Source organism: Prosopis cineraria, unplaced genomic scaffold, assembly GCF_029017545.1.
Source record: "Prosopis cineraria cultivar Desert tree isolate PC_DT_omini unplaced genomic scaffold, ASM2901754v1 PC8, whole genome shotgun sequence".
Taxonomy (NCBI): Eukaryota; Viridiplantae; Streptophyta; class Magnoliopsida; order Fabales; family Fabaceae; genus Prosopis; species Prosopis cineraria.
Genome location: NW_026555339.1, coordinates 15516626 through 15539557, shown reverse-complemented (window position 1 = coordinate 15539557; position 22932 = coordinate 15516626).

The following is a 22932-nucleotide window of genomic DNA, read 5'->3' as shown; positions in this document are numbered from 1 at the left end:
ACTCGTTCAAAAGTAAATAACACGGTATCTAAAAAAAAAAAAAACTTTTCTTTAACATAAAAACATGCCCCATAGCTGCTAAACACTATATCTATCAATTTACTCTATTTTACTCCATCCGTTAAAAAATGTAAGGTATTTTTAACTGAATCTCACCCCCCAATAAAGTTCTTACCTACTTTCAAACTAACCCTCTCTTTCCATATTTATCCCAATTAACTACCCTATAATAAATATAAAGTCACCATCAATAGAGGCACTTTTGGAAAAAAAACAATGATTACACCTCGAAAAACTAAAAATATCTTACATTTTTAAACATCCAACTCCTCAAAAAATACCTTACATTTTTGAATGGAGGGAGTATTTTTTTTTATGATTGAACTCTATTTTATATTTAAATATGGACACAAACCACAAAAATTGAAAATCAAAATTATTTCCATATACTCAGACTTCAGCTTTACTTGAATTATTTCCAAGTAACTCCGCTTTTATTACTAGGAGCATTAAGTTAAAATATTAATCCATTGTGACAAAGAAATCATAATAGCATCCAAAGCTCTAATCTCTAGCTGCTTCATTCTTTTATTTGCAAAAAAAATTTGATATATCCTCCAAAACCCATATGTTGAATAAAAAGAAAGAGAAACAATTCCATCCATTCTCAAATAAGATACAAGAGGGAGGATTTCTTTGGTACTGAATATAAGACATTGGAAAGGTTACTTTCATGCATTAACTAATTATGTTTCCAACTTTAATGCAAAGAAATCTGTTGAAGGTACCAGTGTAGAGAGTTAAATATATTATCTTGAGTTTTTTATTATAATTTATTAAGTTTAATAACGAGATTTTCTTATTAACAATATATCCAAATATTTAATTGTTAATATATCACAATAAAGTTGTATAATTCATGTAATTGATCTCACTTGCTTATGGTTATTGCATAAATCTTCTCCCAAATAGGAGTTTTATTATAGAGATAAAATTAACTTTGAGGTTAAGGTGCAAATATATTCATAAATATATATTAACATGAATATCAAAAGCTTCTCATGTTCAGTATATAGACTTAGTATCCCCCACTATGGGCAGATACTAGCAAATGGATTACTTCAATTTCTTTTTCAGTTGACTTGGAAAATGTTTTGTGTATGTAATTCCTGTCTAAAAGAAGATTGTTCCTTATTATATCACGATTGGCTTGAAAATGAATCACAAAAATTCATTCACTCATTCAAAGTAAATAACACGGTATCTAGATATTTGAGATATATCTAATTAAGTTGAGAAAATAATAATGTTGGTTAATAATCAATTGTCTATACTTTTTCAAAAGACGGTACCCTATAAGACTTTGTAATAACTTTAATCGACGTAATTTGATTTTAACTCATGTTACTTTTATTATATATGCATGAGATTAAAATATATTGACTTTTCTTCGGTTTTGCTTAAATTAGTTGTTATAGAAACTTCTCTCTACTTTTTCTACACACACTTATGGATAGCTTCTATTTCTTTTTCACTTGACTTGAAAAGTTTGTGCAATTAATGTCAACTGATGTTTAAATAAAAGCCTCAATGTCATGAGCACTTCCATTGAAAGGCTGGTGGTGTCACTTAAATGGGCTACCCACAAAGGTTTTGACCAATAGAAGGCCGAGTAAAGTGAAGTACTGTGAAGTGGAGTTGCTAAGGATATCAGCTCTTTAATAGAGTAGCATTGTCATGAGTCTTATATCGAGAAGCCATACAAGTAGAGTGAGATTTATAAGCATAAAAGACTTTCTCATATAATAAGTTAGTCTTTTGAAATTGACTCTCTCTTTGGACTTGTAATCATGATAGAGTATTAAGTTAAAATATTAATCAACTGTGGATGGGGATTGTGGATTAGTCAAAATATCAATTGATTTAATTTCTTATTTAAGACTTACATATAATTCTCCCTTGATTTATACAACCTCATAAGGTCCTGCTGGTTCCCACCAAGAAATTACAAAAGCTGTTAGCTGAAAAGCATTGTTCTGTAATGAAGCTTGAGTCAATAAATCAAGACTCCCCGAAACAATTATATCAGGCATTGTCAGAGTCAAATAATAAAGACCATATATAAAGGCCAAGCATATGTTATTTAATTCTTGTTAAATATGGAAGAATGAAGCTCATGTTTTGTCTAGATTTCTTAAGATTTATCTCAAATATAAGATACTAGAGGGAGGATTACTTTGATTCAGAATATTTAAGTGTAAATAATGTTCGAGTGTATGTGAATTTGTGTTAATGCGAGAAGTCTCACAATAGATAATTTCAAACTTCATAACTAATATACAATAAAATGTAAGCACTCATAAACTTGAGTTTTGATGTTCTAAACTAAGATGTGATGTTCTTCCATTCCATTGTTAATTGCACATTTGTTCATTGGGTTAAAGTGACAAAAGAAACACGCATGACAATTTACAATATTTTATTATAATTATTTGATAATTTCAAATCTCCCATACACTTAAGTCATTCGAAATGTCATTCACTGTAGCTTTCTCTTTTCTTCTTGTTTTCATTTCCACCATCTCCCTCTTTTCATTATTTTTGAATTTGAATTCGAATTTTTTATACTACTCAAATAAAGAATCTTAAATGAAAATTTAAATCAAAATCCACCAATCTAAATGCTTCCTAAGTTTTTTTTTCTCATCTCTATGTTTTATTGTAAAGCGGTTGTGGTTTAATATGAATTGGGTGTTCTATTAAACTTAAGGATAGTTCCGTTAATATTATTACTTCATCGGTGCAAAGATCTTAATTAATTAGTCCATACATAAAAAGCTTGACCTCGCCCGCTAATCAATTTGATTATATTATCCATCATATGAAAATTAATATTTAAGAAATTATTTTAGATAAAAAGTCATTATATGAGGAGAAATTTCAAAGCGGTCCCTTGCTAATAAAAACATTTATAGTTTATTATCACGCTGAACTAATTAGTTTACTCGAACTAATTTCTTTACCATTCAAATATACCCCTCGATTGAGATGATCGATCCATTGTCCTTCAAGTCACTCTTTACTTGAAAATCAATAAAGAATAACAAAATTGAATAATGATAGTTTACTCTATTTTAAATTTTGATCTTGACATAAGCTTAGAATATTCAAAGTAATTTTATTTGCTCAAATGTTCATTGCCGTGTTTCTTTTCACTTGACTTGTAATAATCTCATTGATGACTCCATAGTGAAAGACGTCCACTGAAATTGGTAAAAAATGAACACTGATTTTCTTTTTCCAAGCATGACTTGGAATAATTGAAAAACTATGAATAACTACAAAAACTTTTCTTTGTGATGTGATATAGCAATGAAAATGCATTAAAAGGAACCACACATGACTCCGAAAAATGAATGCCTTATTCTCTACGATGCTTTGGACAATTAAAAAAAAAAATGAAGAGTGGAAGAGTAAAATGACTTGTCCCTGCCAACTTTATTACAACTTATAATGGGGGAAAAGCAAAATTTGGGATTCGCATTCTATCATTTTATGAGAAAATTATGGGCCGTTTAATTTTTATTTTCACTTTTTTAAAAAATTATTTTGCAATACAGTTTTAATTTTTTTTTTCAAAACAAAACAAAAGAAAAATCTGTTTGATTGTGTTAATTTAAAAATAGGGTTTATAATTAAAAAAATTGGTTAATAGTAATCGTCGCCGATGGTTAATGGTTATAGCTTATGATAATTATTAGCTAAAGTAACTATGATCTTTAATAATCAAATGTAATGTATTTTGAAAACAAGAAAAATAAAATAAAAATAGCTTTAAAATGTTTTCATTTTTTATTTTTAAAAATAGAACAATTTTAAAATCAATTAAATTCAAAATACTCCTCCAAACAAGTTTTTTGCTTAATTTTTTGTTTTAATTTTTTTAAAATAGAAACCAGACAGGTTTTAAATGATTTGTATTGAACTGGTGGTTTATTTCTCCAATCAATCTTTTCACAAATTATAAACAGGTCAAAATACTATGTTTATTTTTTCATTAAGTTTATTTTTTTAATTAATGATATGAGAGGATCGTCTTTTATTATTTAAAGATACGTGATATTATCCTATGATTAAAAAACTAAACAAATTCTTACTATTTAAAAAATTGAAAAATGGCAATGAAAATTTTATTATATTTAGTCATACATAACAACAGTAAGTCAGTAACATAAGAGATAATCAAATGGTTGATCAAGTTGTTGATAAAAAAATCTGTTAAAAATTTAACAAATTATAGACAAAACATAGCCACCATTAATTTTCTCAATTTAATGAAAAAATAGCAATCATCTTGTAAGGAACAATCTTCCTTTGAACATGGATTAATTACACCAAATATTTTTCAAGTCAACTCAAAAAGAAATTGAAGTCATCCGTTTGTTAGCATTTGATATTTATATTAATGGAGCAGACTTTGAAGTCAAGCCAAAAAGAACCAACCACCCAGTTTCGTTCATTATTTTATTCCTGCAATTATTTTCTTTTATGGGTCAAGTCAAGTCTATTGCATGGAGTCAAAACTGAGCATATATATGCTATTTCCCTCATGTCTGTATGTCAGACCTAAGGAGACAAGTTTTTATTACCATTTACGTAACGTCTTACCAGTTTTTCTAATAAAAAGAAGAATATTTCAAAAAATCCATATTCAAAAACTTAGAAGAGAGTTGTCCTTGTAAATTATATGATTTATGAACATCAATTAACAATTAATGCGTGTGTGTTAGCTACATTTACCTATGTCCGGACAAAAGCAAAACTTAGAAGACTTGTCCGTGCAAATTACTCTCAATGATTTATAAACATCAATTAACAATTAACATGTGTGTGTTAGTTATATTTTTTACTTTGATGTAAATTATGAATTGGCAAGGAGTTAACTAAATTAAGAAACATAATAAATCAAAATTTTAATTTAAAAAATTAGTTTTCCTTGTACCACAAATATGTCATTATTTCTGCATCTTTTGTTATGAATCTGGAATATGAATTATAAGTCAAATCAATTTATTGCCATATTTTGGCTTAACATTAATACAAATGTTTTTCAATTTTACAAATGCTTGTTTTAAGAGAGAATAGATTTTGGGGCATTCCTATTTCCAATACCAAGCACCCATTTCCAAACTTAAGGATTTACATTTCCAGCAACCATTTCAACGGATCTTTGCCGACAACATACATGAAGGAGTTTAAAGGAATGTTGAAAATAGATAATGTTGAAAATGGTTCACATTATTTGTTAAGTAAAACTTATCCAACATATAAGGATCCAGTGATGATTACATGGAAAAGTTTTTACCATAGAAATGGAAAGGATCTTGACAATATTCATCACCATTGACTTGTCAAATAATATATTTGATGGGGAGATTCTAAAAACCATTGGGGAGCTACATTCACTAATAGGGCTAAATCTCTTCCACAAAAGAATCACCGGTTCTATTAAAAATCAATGGAACATTTGACAAGTCTAGAATGGTTAGATCTATCATGTAACAAGCTTGTGGGTCAATAGATTCCTCAGGAATTGATGAATCTCAACTTTCTTGCTTTTTGAACCTTTTACGAAATCAGCTTGGGGGGAACATACCAAGAGATAAACAATTTGATACATTCCAAAATGATTCATATGAGAGAAATGTAAGATTGTGCGGCGTTCCATTGTCAAAAACATGCAATAAGTCATCAACCTTTAATCTGATCAGAAATTTGGATTCGATTTCATGGGATATATATTGTATTCTCAATTGGAAAACCTCATTGCCTTGTTAGAATTTTTGGGGATCAATCTAAGGAAAAAGCAAAAAAGGCAAGAAGGAGGGCCTGTGCAAATTGAATAAGAATGAAGCAGGAAGAGATTAGGGCTTTGGATTCTGCCATGAATTCTATGTCATTTTCTTTGTTCTTCGTTTGGCTTGTTGTATCATGTCAATTAATATTGTAGCGAGAATAGGATCAGTGTTTTATGTTTTCTTTTAAATGTTAAAGCCTGAATATTTTGTATATGTAATCTACATGATTTGTTATCACTATTTTTCTTTTTTCTTTTTTTCTTTTTGCATGTGAATGTAATGTAGAATAATTTGAGGCCAAACAGAATTGTTTTCCATGTCAGCACATTTGCCACATATATATAAACAACTTGGGTTAGTTTCTTGGTTATTTCATTTGAATTAGCACATTATTGAAAAAGTAAAAATAATTTAGAAGATTCAATTGCAAAAATTAAAATTACATTCGAATTGATCAAACGGTTTATATTTTGATTCAAAAAAGAATTTCAAAACAAAATATGAAGAAAATTGGTTTCAATTATATAAAAATAATTTGAAGATGTTGTAGTTAATGTGAGCCCTTTGCAAAAACAAACGTCACCCACAAATTAAACACGGATTTTGCAAATGTTTAAACACGGTACAACATCATCCACAAACACGGATTTCCTTTCAAACCAATAAATAACTATTAGTAGTGGTGAAGCCATGACCCTGAATTGATCAAGAGATGTAGGACAATGTAATTTAAAAATTAATAATTAAATAATAATATTCTAATTTTTTAAAATTAATTACAACAGGCAAAAAATAATAACAAAAGTAAAATTATACATACTTCTATTTGGGCAAAATGTATTGAGATTTTTTTTTGTCAAAAATATATCATGATATAGAATTTAAATTGAGACCTCAAATATATATATGTAATTTTTTTCATGTGAGGGGATGTATTTGCCCCTCCTCACATGAACTTGACTCCACCATTGATCATTTCTAATTAGAACTCCCTCATCCGATGCACGGGGAAGATTTCATCATATGTTAGGGAAGTTATTTTAGTTTAAAAGATATTAATATGTAATATATAAAAACAAAAAAAACTAATTAAATTTGTTGTATAGGGTGTTCAATCAAATCAATTCACAACAACAGATTACATGAGTTAAAAGTTATTAGATTGATATATATATATATATGCTTAATACAATACTCAATTTTGAGTGTTTAATATTTTTTATGGTCTATCCATGTTACAGTTTAAAAGAATGTGTTTGAAACTCAATGCTACTTTGCTTCTCAACATTAGATTTTCACAAGAATTTTGGGTCGATTAAACATTAAACGTATATAATAACAATTTGGTCTGCCAAAACTAATATGCATGATCTAGATTTAAGCTTGTTATACATTCATCAAGAAAGCGAAGCTCTAACACTAAAACAATTTGCTGGAAATGGAAGGCATGTGAACAATCAAATACTTTTCACCAGCTAAATTTAATTGTAAGCAAAAGAAGCATAACAAAAACTAAGATCCGCCATTCCACCTACATGCGATGTACAAGGTTTTTTTTTTTTTTTTTTGGCCACACAAATGCACAAGGTTCAGTAATGAGGGAAATCAATGTTTCAACTATTTTCAACAGTTTAATTTGTTTCAAATTTCTGAAAATAAAAAAATAAATAATTCTTTTGATAAAATGGATCAATATATTAAAAAAAACAAGAAAATTAAAGTACAGTACGTAGTCCAAAAACAAAAAAGATGGAAAGTAGAAGTTAGTTTAACATTTAAAAAGAGGAAATAATTTGCAAGGGTAGGTTAAGTAATGTGCTATAGAAACCTATGAAGAATTAATGTTTTTAAAAAAAGGAGGGGGAGGGGCATTTGGTTGAGCCTAGAGGGAAAAGTGGTGGCTTAAGTTTGTGGTGGACTAATGAGGTGGTAGTAGAAGTATTAGCTTCTTATGATCATTCTATTCATGTACAAATCAGGTCTGCAGAGTTTATAACTTCTGTAAATGACCCTCCTAGAGAGAGAGAGAGAGAGAGAGAGAGAGATAAGGTGTGGACAAATCTTCAGAATTTGATTGGGGTAGTGAGGGATGAATGGTTGTGGACGGGGGATTTCAATGACATGACTTCTCAAAGTGAAAAGTTAGGGAGAAAGCCAAGGGCAATAAGGAAGATATTGAAATTTCAGCAGCCTATAGCTGATTGTATTTTGAAAGATATGTGGTATAATGTCTCAAATTACACCTGGAGTAATAAGAGAGTAGGAGATGATCATATAAAATAAATAATTGATAGTGTTTGGTAATGTGGATTTAAGGAGAAATTTCCTAGAGCACAGGTTTTTCATCTTGAGGCTATTGGTTCTGACCATAATATGATACAAGTGGATCTGTGCTACAAGAGTTTTACCACTCCACAGAGATTTAAGTTTTAGAATATGTGGCCTACTCATCCTGATTATGCTGAATGAAGTGGTGAGACAAGGTTGGAAAGAGGTTAGATGGGAAGCTGGAAATGGTGTGAATGATGTTATTAAAATGTTGAATCACTGCAGGAAGGTGTTAAAGGAATGGAGCAGAAGAGAATATCCTTATAAGAAACTTATTGATGAACTAATGAGAAAAAAAAGTTGATGACTACTCTAATGGTTCTTCCGCGGCAGATAAGTTGTGAAATATGGAAGAAGTAGAAAAATTTGGCAGAGAGAGGAGGAATATTGGAGACCAAGGTCAAGAATTTCTTGGCTGCAATCGAGTATAAGAATTCCATTTTTTTTTTTCCACCTGTCCACAGTCCAGAGAAGACAGAGAAATACTGTTTTGAAGATAAAAGGTAGGAATGATCAAATGGTTGGAGGAAGAAAGTGATATTTCTAGGATGATTTGTTGTTTATTATGAAGTTCTCTTTTGGCCTTCTGTTACTTGGGATTTAGTAAGGTGCTACAATATGTTGACTGTAGAATAACAAGAGATATGAATTCAGATCTGGTGAGGCCTGTTCTTAGAGAAGAAATTTATGATTCTGTATGTCAATTGGGAGGGAATAAAGCTACCTGGTGGGTTTAATGGCAAGTTTTTCCAAGCTTCTTAGAGTGATGTGAAAGAAGAAATTTGTAGCATGGTGCAAGATTTATTTGAAAGCAAGGGTACCATAGCTAAGCTTAACTAGACAAATGTCACTTCAATTCCAAAAGTCGAAAAATCTGACGATGTTTCACAATTTAGACATATGTTTATGAAATTTTTCTTACAAAATTGCGTCAAAAGTCTTAGCTAATAGACTAAAACCCTTATGAAGCTTCTGTATATCTCAAAGTCAAGAGTCTTTCATACCTGGAAAATTGATACATGATAATGTCATTATTACACGAGATTTTTCATTATTTGAGGAATAGAAGAACTGGTTTGACAAGTGAGTTTGCATTAGTTCCTATTGTTCCAGGGAGAGGTTTGAGGCAAGGTGAACCTTGTCTCCATACATCTTTATCATAATGGCAGAAGTCTTGTCTTGCATGATTAGTAAGAGTGCTGAAATGGGTCTGTTGAAGCGTATAATAAATCGCTTGGAAGATGATATGGAATGTTAAAGCTCTTCCAAAAATAAATCATTTCCTATGGATATGTTTGCTAGAGCAGTACCTGTTAGAGTAGCCCAAAAAAGGAGGAGTTGCTGTTATTTTGATATGTGTCCTGTATATCTTAAGGAGGTAGAAATTTTGCAGCATGATCTATTCCTGTGTCCTTGGGCAAGAAATGTCTGAACATATATAACGGTCTCTAATCTTGTAAATACCTTAATATTTACCATATTTCAACATTTTATTAGTAATCCTTTCTTATGGAAAGATAGATCCATTGAATTACTTTCAAACTTTAAATGTAGGACTTTTTCCTACTTTAGATAATATAGACACACATTCTTAACAAAAGCATATACTTGTGAGAATAGCCAACAACTATTTTGAAAAGAAAAATTCCAAACAAGTCTTCTAATGTCACACCCCTAAAACAGAGAGTGACCGGCATAGGATGTGAATTATATTATACATCCCTTAAGCCTCAAATTAAGTAAAATTTCACTTTTCAAAAAACATAATTATATTTTTATTGAAATTATGATATCTTTAACAATGATTGTTTTAATAAAAGTTTTAATATTTATAAAAATTTCGGCAAAACTTTCTTTATAAATAAGATTTTCCGAAATCTCTATAACAAAAATTACTATAGTATGCATTCAACAGGTTGAAACTATGTTTCCCAGATATAAACAGTCAACATAATAGAACAAAAATCAGGATCCTAACTATAGTTAACGTGGAGCTCCTAAAGCATAAATTTTTTTTAATAAAACATCTAATTGAATATTTACCTTAAAAGAGAAGGGATTTACAAAAATAAATATTTATCCAGCATAGTTGCAGGCCCTTAAAGGTCGGCAAGAGGTCCAGCGTCAATTAATAAATCTGAGACAAAAATAATTTCCAGTGAATAGCATCCCCAAAAATAAAATTTAACCGAGCAAAATAATAAACTTACTATTATGTGAAATAATTGAAAGGAAATTAATTCAGATTAATAACTCACAATATCTAGAAATATTAATTATAATAATAAAACATGAATGCATAAAAATTTCTCGAATCTGATATGTTAAAGGAGGATAATTTACTCATAATTGAGTAAAAGTAGCAAACTTACTAACTGCAAGCATTGAAAATTCAATTATACTAGCTGAAAACAATCAATATAATATAATCATGAATTTGAAGATTAAGAAGTTCCATATAACTTCAAAGTACTAAACCACCAAATTGATACTAACAAAACAGTTCAACTCTTTGTGCTGGTAAAGAAAATTAAATAAATAAATAAATAAAAGTACCCTTTATTAAATAAAACTAATGAAGCATTTATTCATAAATCAATTAAAAGCTAATATTTTTAAGGACTTTTGCAGAACAAATATCAAACGTGGACACACAGTCCACGAGGGTAAAATAACCAAACGCGGCTTATGCCACGAAAACAAACGTGGACACACCAGTCCACGAGGGTAAATAACCAAACACAGCCGAAGCTACGAAACAAACGTGGACACACAATCTACGAGGGTAAGTAACCAAACGCAGCTCAAGGCCACGAAACAAATGCAAGTGCGAGGCTCGCGAATAACAAACGTGAGAACAGAGCTCACAAAAACCAAACTAGCTAGTCATTAACCAAGGCGCACCAAGGGCTAACGGAACTGCCATTAGCAACAGTGTTCTGCTTAAAGTCCTCGTGAAATCACTTTTCAAACATGCGAGAATAATCATTGTTGAAATACACTTTGTGTTCTCAATATCAAACTCGCATGAATCATTTCAAATCTCAGAGTTTGCCAAAACATTGTTTCATAGCAAATGTATAAGCTTGTACTAGTTGAGTAACCAAGAATTTCAAGAGTAAAATAAACAAAGATACCTCCATCGATCTTGAAAATATATTTCGTAAAGGAAATACATGCATATACCATAATTTAATTAACTTTTACCATCATTCTAAAATTTTTAGAACCAAAATGATTTCATTAACAAAGTACGTAATAATTATCGTAGTTGTAAAAATGATTTATATGAAAATGTAATATTTTCAAAAACAGACTGCTTTAATTGAAAAATGATGGGATGCTATTCACTTACCTGTTAAATTCCAAACCCAATGATTTCCTTCCTCAATTCTTATCAAGAGACTCATCTTCCACATACCCTATATGAATAAATGAAACCTCAATTTGCTTCCTATAGTTATATAAACTTTATTCCATTACCAACACAATCCCAACCACTTAGAAATATTCAAGATTTCAAAAACCAAAATTTATATCTTAATGGTCTCCAAACATCATCACTTACCACCAAGTTACCTCATATCATACCAATCATAACTTCTATTTAAATGAGATATGATTTTTCTTATACCTTGTGTCAAACACCTTGGGTGCAAAATTTCCAAACACCTACAATTAAATTTATCATGCTTATTTTGCCCATTTCTCAAATATCTTAAATGTATTCTTAAGGTCGAATGATAAACACCCCTTTTTCGTATGAATTTATAAAATACTCAACATAAATCTTCTAAAAGTTCAGCTAACCACACTATAACTCAAGAATCAAACTTCTTACAATGCTCAAGTTAAAACTCACATAAATAAAAATTTGAATCGGTCATGCCGCTCATCCTACTAAATAGAATTTCAGAAAAGTCTAAATCTAGCAAAACTCTTCAAACAAGCATCTTACCGAACACCTTATAAACACCAATCTCAATCTTATGCCTAAGCCCTTCCCTTCCAACTTCATCCCACCAAATCCTCAAAATCAATCAATCCAAAAAAAAATTACTTTATCATAAAATTCAGACCCACATATACCATCATGAACCTATAAGATATTTTTTTTTGAACTCAACTTTGAATTTTCATTCATTTTTTTTATTTTCTACACAGCACGGACGAAGGCAGAACCAAAAGAAAAATTTGAAATTTCATCTCTATCACTTCACCCAGTCACACGCACAGAATTTATCCAAGAAAAAGAAAAGAAATCAAAGCTCCTCACCTCATATAAACCCAAACGCACGAACAGGGAGAGGAAGAAAAACAGAGCCTGTACAGAGGAGGAAAGGAGATCATCGTTGAGTGCAGAGAAGAGATGAACAGATCGGTGACTGATAAAACAAGGAAAAGAAAGCAAACCATCTTACACTCATCCACACAGTCACCGACAGCGCAGAAGAACGAGCTTCGGCGAGCTGAAACAGAGGAGAAGAAAGGAACAGAAGCCATGATTTGCTGGATCAATACCGGACGGAACAGCGACAAACATACACACGCCGGCGAAGTTGTAATCGGAAGGATGAAGGAGAAGGTAAAGCAGAAGAACCGACATTAGAGCCTTTCTCTCTCTCTCTCAGTCGCGAGTCTGGAAAAATCGAAGGAGCAGAGGAGAATATATCAGATTTGAGAGAGGGGCAAATTGGTAATTTCACAGAGGAAAAAGGCAAAAATAATTCTCCTTCTGGCTTCCAGCAGATTTGAACTTAGGACCTATCAGAGCAATACTTGCACAGCCACCACAACACCAGCTTTCCTTGTTGACATATTTGTTCCAATAATTACTATATTTACAATCAATACACATTATTACATATTTTAAATTTTTTTTTAGGTTATTACATCTAATTATTTTAAAATAACCATTATATATTAGGGGTATATATAACAGTTATTTTGAAATAACTGTTATATAATTTGGATATTTAACAATTATTTTAAACCAATCACTATATAATTGGAACCATACAACGGTTATTTTGTTAGGGACTTAATTATTATTAATTCAATACTCTAGGACCTAGCTGTTATTCTCCCTTAAAAATACCCATGTCCCTATTATAGACCACCTTTCTAAATAATTTCTTGATACTTAATATAAGGCATTTAGTGGGTATTAATTATTATAAGTATCTTAGGTATTTCAAGATGTAATTGATAATTTTTTTAAAAAATATTTTTAATTAGGAGGTGTAATTAATAATGTTTTTCAATTAAAATATTTAATTAAATAAGGGTAAATATGACCAATAGAAGTTGGTTATAGTAAAAAGGGTTATGGCTGCTTAAGTATGAGGTATTAAATTCAAATCCATATAAATGCAAAAAATGTCTTTCAAAAAATTACTTTCAATCAAGCACGACAATGCTCGAATTAACCCTATCAAATGCCTATATTAAAAAAAGGTAAAAACAGAAAAATATGATCTTTTAAAGAAAATTAACTAATTCATTGAAAATATAATTTAGTTAAATGTGATTTATAATAATAGATAGATGAAATACTAAATTATTGAGTAATTGATTCAATTAATATTTTATTTTTTGTTGGTAAAATTAATATTTGATCTTGAGTTAAGGCATTCAAATTACTTTTTTGTTCCTCCAACCAAGTTTCTTAATCGAATGGGCTTTCCTACATAAAGCCCAACCAAACGATGGACAAACGATGAAATAAAAAATGCAATTAATTCCAACATGTATATGGCCCAATGACCAAGAGATGATCAGGTCAGGAAAAAAAAAGGCCAAGAGAAGACCGTTGCTTGGAATCTGTCTTTAAAGACAGAGATTTGACAACTTTTCTTTTTTAGTAAAAAGGCAATAATGTTAACAAAAGTAAAAAATTGACAACTGTTTAATTTTAATAATTAATCAATATATATTTTTTGAAATTTACGGCTATTGTAATTAATTGGAAGACTGGCAAAATATAAATGCCATTGCTTTAATCGATATCCTGTTCAATCAATTTATATTATATTTTTTAAAAGTTCACAGCAGTTATAACTTTAATACTTAATCAATTTATATTACTCAAAATTTACAGCAATTGTAAGACTGTCAAAATTTAAATATTTATAATTGTAATTGTAATCAATTTATGTTTTTAAAAAAAAAATTGACAGCTGTTATAACATTAACCAAGAGCTGTTATATTTTGACTTGATTTGATTAATTTGGCAAGTTTAAATTTAGAGCACTCTAAAAACATATATAAGAGCGAGCCCTTCGCTTCCTTTCCGTTCCGGAGATACTGAAGTTCCAACACACTGTTGCTATGTGTCTTCTATGGAGTCGTTTGCTCCAGAAGAACAAAGCCTCATGGCGGATCGGTTCCCCCGGGAACCAAGTAAAAATAAAAGAGGGATTTTCTTTTTCTTTTTGTTGTAAAGTAATTTGACGTAAAAAAGAATTGTATGATTAGGAAAGATGATCACTAAGCTAGATTCCAATTTGAAATTCAGTTTCATTGCTACTGATCTCCAACAGCACGAACTAGCAAATACGGAATCAATTTTGGCCTGTTGAGACCGCTATCTGGGGGAATCTTGAAGCTTAAGTTTTAATGCGTGTGACGGGTAGAAGTTCAACCCGAACTCCTGAAGCAAGTCTGTCTGTTTATCCTACAGAATAAGAGACTGGGAATGATCAACGTTTTCAATTTTAGGACCTTCATTGAATTTTTCAGTGTTAAGACTATTAGCTTCAGAGTCGCACTCCTCTTCATTTACAATGCGACTGATTTTGACAATGGCATCATTTTGTTGCTCATTTCCGTCTGAGTCGATGCCTACTTTTAAGCTGCTAACGGGATGCCTCAAATAGTTTCTTCACAAGACCTATGAAATTTCTGCTCATTTGGTTTTATATTTGAATATTATTTCTATATTCCTCCTAGGTCTCACGTTGCATGTATGTTTCGTAGCATCAATATCTATCATTCTTGACTTTAGGTTGAGTTTTTTATTTGGTAGTTGTGGCATTCTACTTTTTTATGTATCTCATAGCTATAATATCTTTTTACAGTAAAATATCAAGCGAACCCTTTGGTCATTTACAGCAGCACTAAATGTGGATAAGCCCTCTTGTCTGCTTTGCAACGAAGTGGTATAATGCTTATTATGTGGTTGAGGTAACTATTTAAGTGATGCAGATGGTCAAGTAGACAATGCTCCTACAGTAAAGCTTGTGAAAATCTCAATATTTAGCTATGTACAAGCATGGCACTGGTATTGAAGTTGTCATGATCTTGAAGGGAAGATATGGTTTTGTATCTTTTTGGTGTTGAAATATATAAATACTAAACTTGGATGTCCGTTCTTCATAATTCACAATGATATGTTTGCTCTTTGCAACGCATCAAAATTAAAGTGGTTTCACTTACAAAAGTAACAAAAGACCTATGTTGTATTCTTGGTTGACGTTTAGTGATTTGTAGACACCTTCTAGTTAATGGTGGATGTTTTTTTTATTTTTTACCAAATAATGGTGGATGTTTAGGGCCATCCTTTTTAGCATATATAATGGCGACCGGGTATCATCACCTCTGTTACTACATGTGCTGACGTGTATGCAGGAGAGTTTCCTCTGTTAACTTTAATGTATATTCTTTTTTAATTATCCAAATCAGGTGCGTAATGGCAGTGAACTAGTAGGCTATTATTATTATTATTACTGTTGTTATTATTATTATTATTATTTAATCTAGGTGCTACCCTATAATTTTATAGTAGCTTCATCAAAACTTCTCAATTCTCATATTAAATTCCAGTTTATTTAATCAGAACACATATAACTATTATTGATATTATGACACCTTTTTCATGAACCTACCGCGAATGGAAAATTAATCTATCTTCAGGTAGCAGGAATGGATGATGGATTAAATGTCACGGAGAGGATTTGCTACATGAGTCAGGATATATCTAGTATTGTGCTCGATCATCTATGTCTAAGGATATCATAACAATGGATGGTCCATTTCCTGAGGTTGTCATCCAGTAACTAACATAAATGCATGCACATGGTTAGTAATTGTAGTCTTTGTTCTTGGACTATTTGTTACTTGCATAAAGACATGATTCCAAAAACTGGTGAGCATTTAATAGCTGGACCCACAGGGTACATTGTATATTTAATCTCTCATCACTATGAAAATTAAGGAACTTTTATTGTTGATAAATTTGTTTTATGTTCTTTGCTTAAGTTAACTAGGTATTTTATATGGTCTCTTTTTCAATATGTGTTCTTACTGAAGGCCCTTCCTTTGATTTTGTAAAGTGATCTAAATGTGTAATATTCCTATGTTTGCTTACCCAATCATTTTGTTTGATTTCTGCTGTCAATCTCAGTTTTCTAAACTTCTTGTGTGTTTCCATGTTCTTACTTCCTTGTTGCAACTGCAGTTGAATTCCATGATGGACATGAGAAGTGAAGTGCAAGTTCGGGCCAGCAGTGGCCTTCTTGCAATATTAGAGAGAGAGGATTGTAGACACTCTCGAATAAAAGGAATCTGGCAATGCATCAATCACAAGAGATTCTGTACGTCATGAATAAGGTTTGTTGCTTTCAAATTTAGATTATGCCAATGTCGTAGCATGCATAACTAACCATTTCTACTTCATGCAGTGTGTGACACCACCTGGTATAAGCTCTCGCTATAATTTTGTTAGCTTCAGATTCATGGGAATGAGGTTAAACTACAATATTATTTTCCTAATATAAAATCCCTCTGTACATCCACTGAATTTTCAATTAACCATTAAATGCAAATTTTCTTTGGTGGAAAATAGATATTTTTCTTTGTTTGCTCAGAAGAACTGGTTGCTTCTTTACACAAAACCCTGAAATCTGTGAAGGACATTCCTTACTTGCTGAAGTTAACAGATTAATTCAATTCCTTTTTTCTTTTCTCTCACTAATCGGACTAAATTTCTTATTGTAATGACCCAAATTTTTTAAAGTTAATGTAAATTAATTTTTCTCTCAACTAATATTTTATTTAAATTAGTTTTATAACAAGTAAAGAGGGATAATTTAGAGAAACTTATCTTAAAATTTTAAGGGCCAGAGTTTGAATTTTATTTAAAAACAATGTAATTTTATCTTGTTTTAAATTATAAAAAAAATTTGTGCCAATTTTTGTAATTTTTCCTTGTGATATTCTTGTAGTTTTCCCAATTATTCATTTTGTTCAGAATTTATATCACTTACGCGAAAACAGAGCGCTCGTCCAATCCATTTCCTTCCTTTCCTTCACCGACACGAACGCTCTAATTCTTCACCGCCAATGGAGACCGATCGGGAAGCTTCTCCCCTGTACTTCCTTCTTGGTTTTCAGCTGTCGCCGGTACTGATGAGTCCAGAGTTTCGTCCGCGGCTGCTAAGAGTTTGAGTCGCGAGTTCTCCTAGGTGTGTCGTCGATCGTTTTCCCCTCCCTTGCTGTGACGTCGTCCGGTGTGCGTGTGAACCTCGAATTTCAGTTCTCCCTACTCTGCTTCCCGTCCGACTTCCTCTCTTTTTACTCATCGTCGGCGTGCTGGTGGGAGTGCTTCAGATTTTCTCCTCCTCCTCCTCCTCCTTCACAGTTGCTGAGCTACACCTTCTTCTTCCTCTTTTTGCTGCTGTCAACGTGATTCAGCTGGAATCTAGCTGAAAATTCTTTGTACTGAAAGAGGTTGCTGTTGGTCCTTTTATTTTTCTTCCTCTATTGCTGCAATAACTGAAAGTCTCCATTCCCCTGTTCAGCATGAGTTTCGAGTTCTCCTTCCCTTCTCTGTCTCTAGTTGGTAATATGAGGTATAGAACTTTAAGTTCTCTTTTTGCTGTCCTGTGCGTGTGTTTTGGCTAAGTTGTGGACTTTTATTTTCGTTTAACCATGTGAAATGCATAGATAAGAATTGGGACTTATGTGGTTGAGATTAATTTTCTATTAAGGCATATATATATATATATATTGGAGTTTGAAGGATTTAAATATCTTCATTGTAAATTTTGAAAGTTGGAATCGATGAAGGAAAAGTTAGTATTAGTTTATGACTTAATGCTTATGAAGTGTTTGATAAAATGCTTGCTAGAAGGAATTTTGTCTGAAGATGTATTTTGAGATTTAACTAACTCACATATAAGTATATCTAATTTGAACCTAACTTGAATATTATAAAGAAATTTAACAATAAAGCGTGGTAGGGATATGTGTATAGCTAGTTGAAAGTTAAAAAGCTTTATTGTGTGGTTCTTGGTGTCCTAACAAAAAACTTAATTTAATGGAGTAATTAGCAATGGCTATTGAGCAATTTTTATATGTAAAGTCTTGGTTTAAAAATTTCAAATCTATTATAGTTGGGGGTGATAATGTTGGGAGGGAACTCTTGAACTTATTCAGTGTTAACTAAGACCTTGATATATTTTATAGGGTGTTTATAAGAGAAGAAATTTGATTGAAGGTATAAGAGGGGAACTTTGAATCTTGGGAATATTTTAAGTAAGTGAATAATGTCCTAGTCAATTTATATATTAGAAATTTTTCTTTATTAAAATATTGTTTTTAATAATTTACATATACTTATATATTTCTCTTGCTTTAGCTACTTATGTTAATTGAATTGTTTAGCTTCTTGGAGTCATGACTTATATTTTTCTTATTGATGAAAATGTTTTTACAAATTCTGGTAATCCTTTAATTGATAAAGTCAACTATGAAAATTGATAACCAATTTATGAGATATTAGTTATGAATTTTCATATTCAGATAAATCGATGTTTTTATACATTTCATGTGAGTTTGATATTTGGAAGAAAAATTATATTTTTAAAAGTGATGATTTTCTCGCATGTCTGAAAGTGAATTTAAGAAGGGACTGTATACAGAACATTGGTTGCTAACGCCAGTTCCGTTAGTCCTTGGCACACCATGGTGAATGACTAGTTAGTTCTATTTTTGTGAGTTTTATTATCATGTTTGATATTCGTGGGTCTCGTACCTACGTCTGTTTTATGGCTTCAACCACGTTTGGTTACTTATTCTTGTGGACTGTGTGTCCACATCTATTTCATGACTTTAACCACGTCTGGTTACTTACCTTCATGGATTGTGTGTCCACGTCTATTTCGTGGCTTCAACCACGTCTGGTTACTTATCCTCGTGGATTGTGTGTCCACGTTTGTTAATTGTTTTGATAAGTTACTATAAATATGAAATTGATTATTTAATGATTTTATATCACATTAGTTTTAATTAATAATTTGTTTTTAATTATTTGTTTCATTTATTTGCTTCCTTGAAATTAAGTGATAACAGTGTTTGATGTGATAACTTAATGGTTTAAGATTTCATTTAAAGTTATGTAGAATCTTTTATTCTGAATTTGTTTAAATTTTTATGGAGATCGTTGTTTTTTTTAACTTACATAATTATTATTAGCTTTTTTTTATTCATGTTTAATTATTTGCTATTAGGATGTTATTCACTGTAAATGATTTTGGTCCAGATAGTGTGGCCAATGCTGAACCTCTTGCTGATAAATATTGAGGGGATTTATTATTGACTAGAATGGAAGGACCTAAGGTTAAATTTTTTTTATGTAAAATTTGAGTTATGAAATTTTATTTTTGTAAATTTATATCTAGGTGCTCCACATAGGTTATAGTTAGGTTCTTTATTTTATTGTATATTCTGTCTACTGGCTAGAAGGAGCTAAGCTCTTAATTAAAATGATCTTTTGTGTAAAATATTGTGTTGTAGAGTTTTCGGGAGATCCTATTTATAGGAGAGGTTTTGCCAAAATTTCTTCAAAAATATTAAAACTTTTATTAAGATGAAAATGGTTGTGCATGTTATAAATTAATATAAATATAATTATGTTTTAATAATTGAAAAATCTCTCGATTTAAAGCTTGAGGGATGTGCGATGTGGTTCACATCCTGTGCCAGTTACTCTTAATTTTTGGGACGTGATACTTATAGGACTATTTGTGAAGTTCTCTTCTTTAGTTTCAGTAATGTTCAAGAGTCTCAAGACCTTCAGGTAATTGAAAAAAGCATGATGTGCACAACACTAACTATATATGTTTGCTAATTGCATGGGTCGAAATTTTGCATTAGTCGTTGAAGTAGAGTGGTTTTCATTCTGCTATGCTGGGTTCTTGAAAGCGCAAACTACTGTTATTCGAAGATAGGCCAACATGATTCGGTACAATGAAAAAATTGTTTACTAAAATTTACTTTCGATGCTTCTCTGTTCTGCATTCCCTGCATACTAATATTTTTAGATATTTAATTTCAGCACCGAAGAAATTTGATTCCCCAAGCTCGATATGCACCAGCTTTGATTGGACAGCTCTTTTGAAAGTGAATTTTCCTAACATGTCTTTAAACTTTCAGTTTCTTATTCAGATGCTGGCATGAAGAATGCATGCTAATTTTTTCTTGTTCACATTTGCTGTGAATCAATGTTTGCTTTTACCTGTTGATAAAAAAAACTATTTCTTGTTTTGTATTCTTTACATCTATTAGAGTATTTGATAAACAAGATGTTTGAAGTTGGAATTTCTAAAGGTCTACGAGAAGAACTGACGTGCTTGAAGTTGAATATCATTGAGTAGGTGCAAATCTTTCTTCTTGAAGCGTGCATGTGTACGATTATGTCAAAGTCTAAATGATTTATTGGTGTTTAGCTCTCTGGCAAGCAGTTTCATGCATAATGACAGAGCTTGCTTATGTCTATGAGATGGTAAATTCAATTTCACCGGCTTCAACTTCATTAAAATGGTGACTATTGTTTGTCATATTTATGGAAACTAATGACATGGAAATGTATTTTGCATTTGTGCAAAATTTCCCTTGAATTGGGTGGGCGAAAGTTTAATTTAAAAGTAGCAGTAAAATTTGTGTTAATGTGGACGTGCTGAAGCATAAAACTGATTTAAACAGGCCTAAGTAAGTTATCGGGCCTCATCATTGTCACAAACAAAATTATCCATTAACTTCATTTTAATTGTATATTTCTCCTTTGAGTGAGTGTCTTGCTGTTACTCGGTTCCTATGTTCAGATGTAAGATTAAAATATTGCAATAAAGACTAAATGGACACTAATTACCTTTTTATTTACTTTCTTCTTTTTACTGTTTCACTTCTACTCCCAACTTATCACAGTTCCCTGTCCTTCAGCTCTTGTCCCAAAATGTAGTATATGAAAGTTAGAATGTTGGATTATTTACTTGCCCTTTTAAGCGGTTTTAAATTAATCTTGACAATAATTCCCCTCAAAATAGTGATTTTTTCAATTCATTTAGAAGACTGAAAACTTATATTGTTCCTTTCTTACAAGTTTTGAACAGAGGACAATTCATCTTGAGAGAGAGGACCTATACATCGTCATTTTATAAAGTATAGGAAGATTCATAAGGTTGGGGACTTTGGAAGGGCAGCAAAATGATATTGTAGAAAGACAGGAAGAGAGAAATAAAGGAGAAAATAAAGTATAGGGGAATAGGAAAGAGAGATGAGAGAAGAGAGAGAAAGGAAAATAGAGAATGGAGAGAAACTGGACCATATTATTGTCAAATGCCTCTACAACCTACTGAACACAAAGCACCATGGATGCATATCTAAACATTTGTTGAAAGATTCACTTTGCCCATCCGGTTGACGATGGTAAAAGCTAAGCTCAATTTCAAATGGGTACCTTGCAACTTTAACAGTTGCTGCCAAAATTGAGTAAGATTAGAGTCGATAATAAGGGTCAGGTTTGGAAGGTCGAACTTGTAAGTCCTGTTTAAATAAGGGTTCAGGCTTTGAAAATTATTTTTTTTCAAAGGAATCGGGCTTGAGGGCCTGGCCTTGATAAACCCTGTGAAAAAGGGCTTGAGCCCGAGCAATCCTCCAAGTCCTGATAAACCTGATTATTTTATACATATATACACATACATACATATATTTGATTTACAATGACATAATTTGGTTACTATTTATTGTAGGTGATCAAGAAGAAGTTGTAAAAGTAATTGACATTAAATTTTCACCTCCATCTTCAACAAGTACGCTTACATCGAAGGGATCTAATATTTTATTTGTAGATGATAAGGATAAGTAGGATTTGAGTTTTGATTGATGAATGTGTGTTGTTTAGATTTCTAAATATAATGTTTAATTTTTAAAATATTGTGTGAATTTTAATTTTTTTAATTTCAAAATATTTTAATTAATTTATAATGTCTAATTTTATTTTAATTTATTTTATTTTTTTGAACAAGGCTTCCAGGCCCGGCCATGAGTCCTTTACATAAGGGCTGGGCCTCAAAAAAGAAACTGAAAATGGACAACTGGGCTCAAGGGTCGGGCCTACCCATATTCCCAACTATAAGTAAGACCTTGTCCTTATCTGAAACAATGGGAGGAGGAATTCCACATAACATGACTATATTATTGACAAATGCATCTGCAACCTGTTGACTAGGGTAAGAAGCCCTTGAAGGAATAAAATGTCCAGATTTAGATAACCTATCAACAACAACCCTTATGATAACAGAAAATCCCCTAAAATTTGGCAATCCAATTAAGGATTTAACCCTTTTAATAAATTCAATCTTTTTTATCAATGCATGACATGAGAAAATTCTGATACAAAAGATAGATGATATTAATTGGATTTAAGGATATTTTTTTTCCACTGATATTTCAAGAAAAAAGATA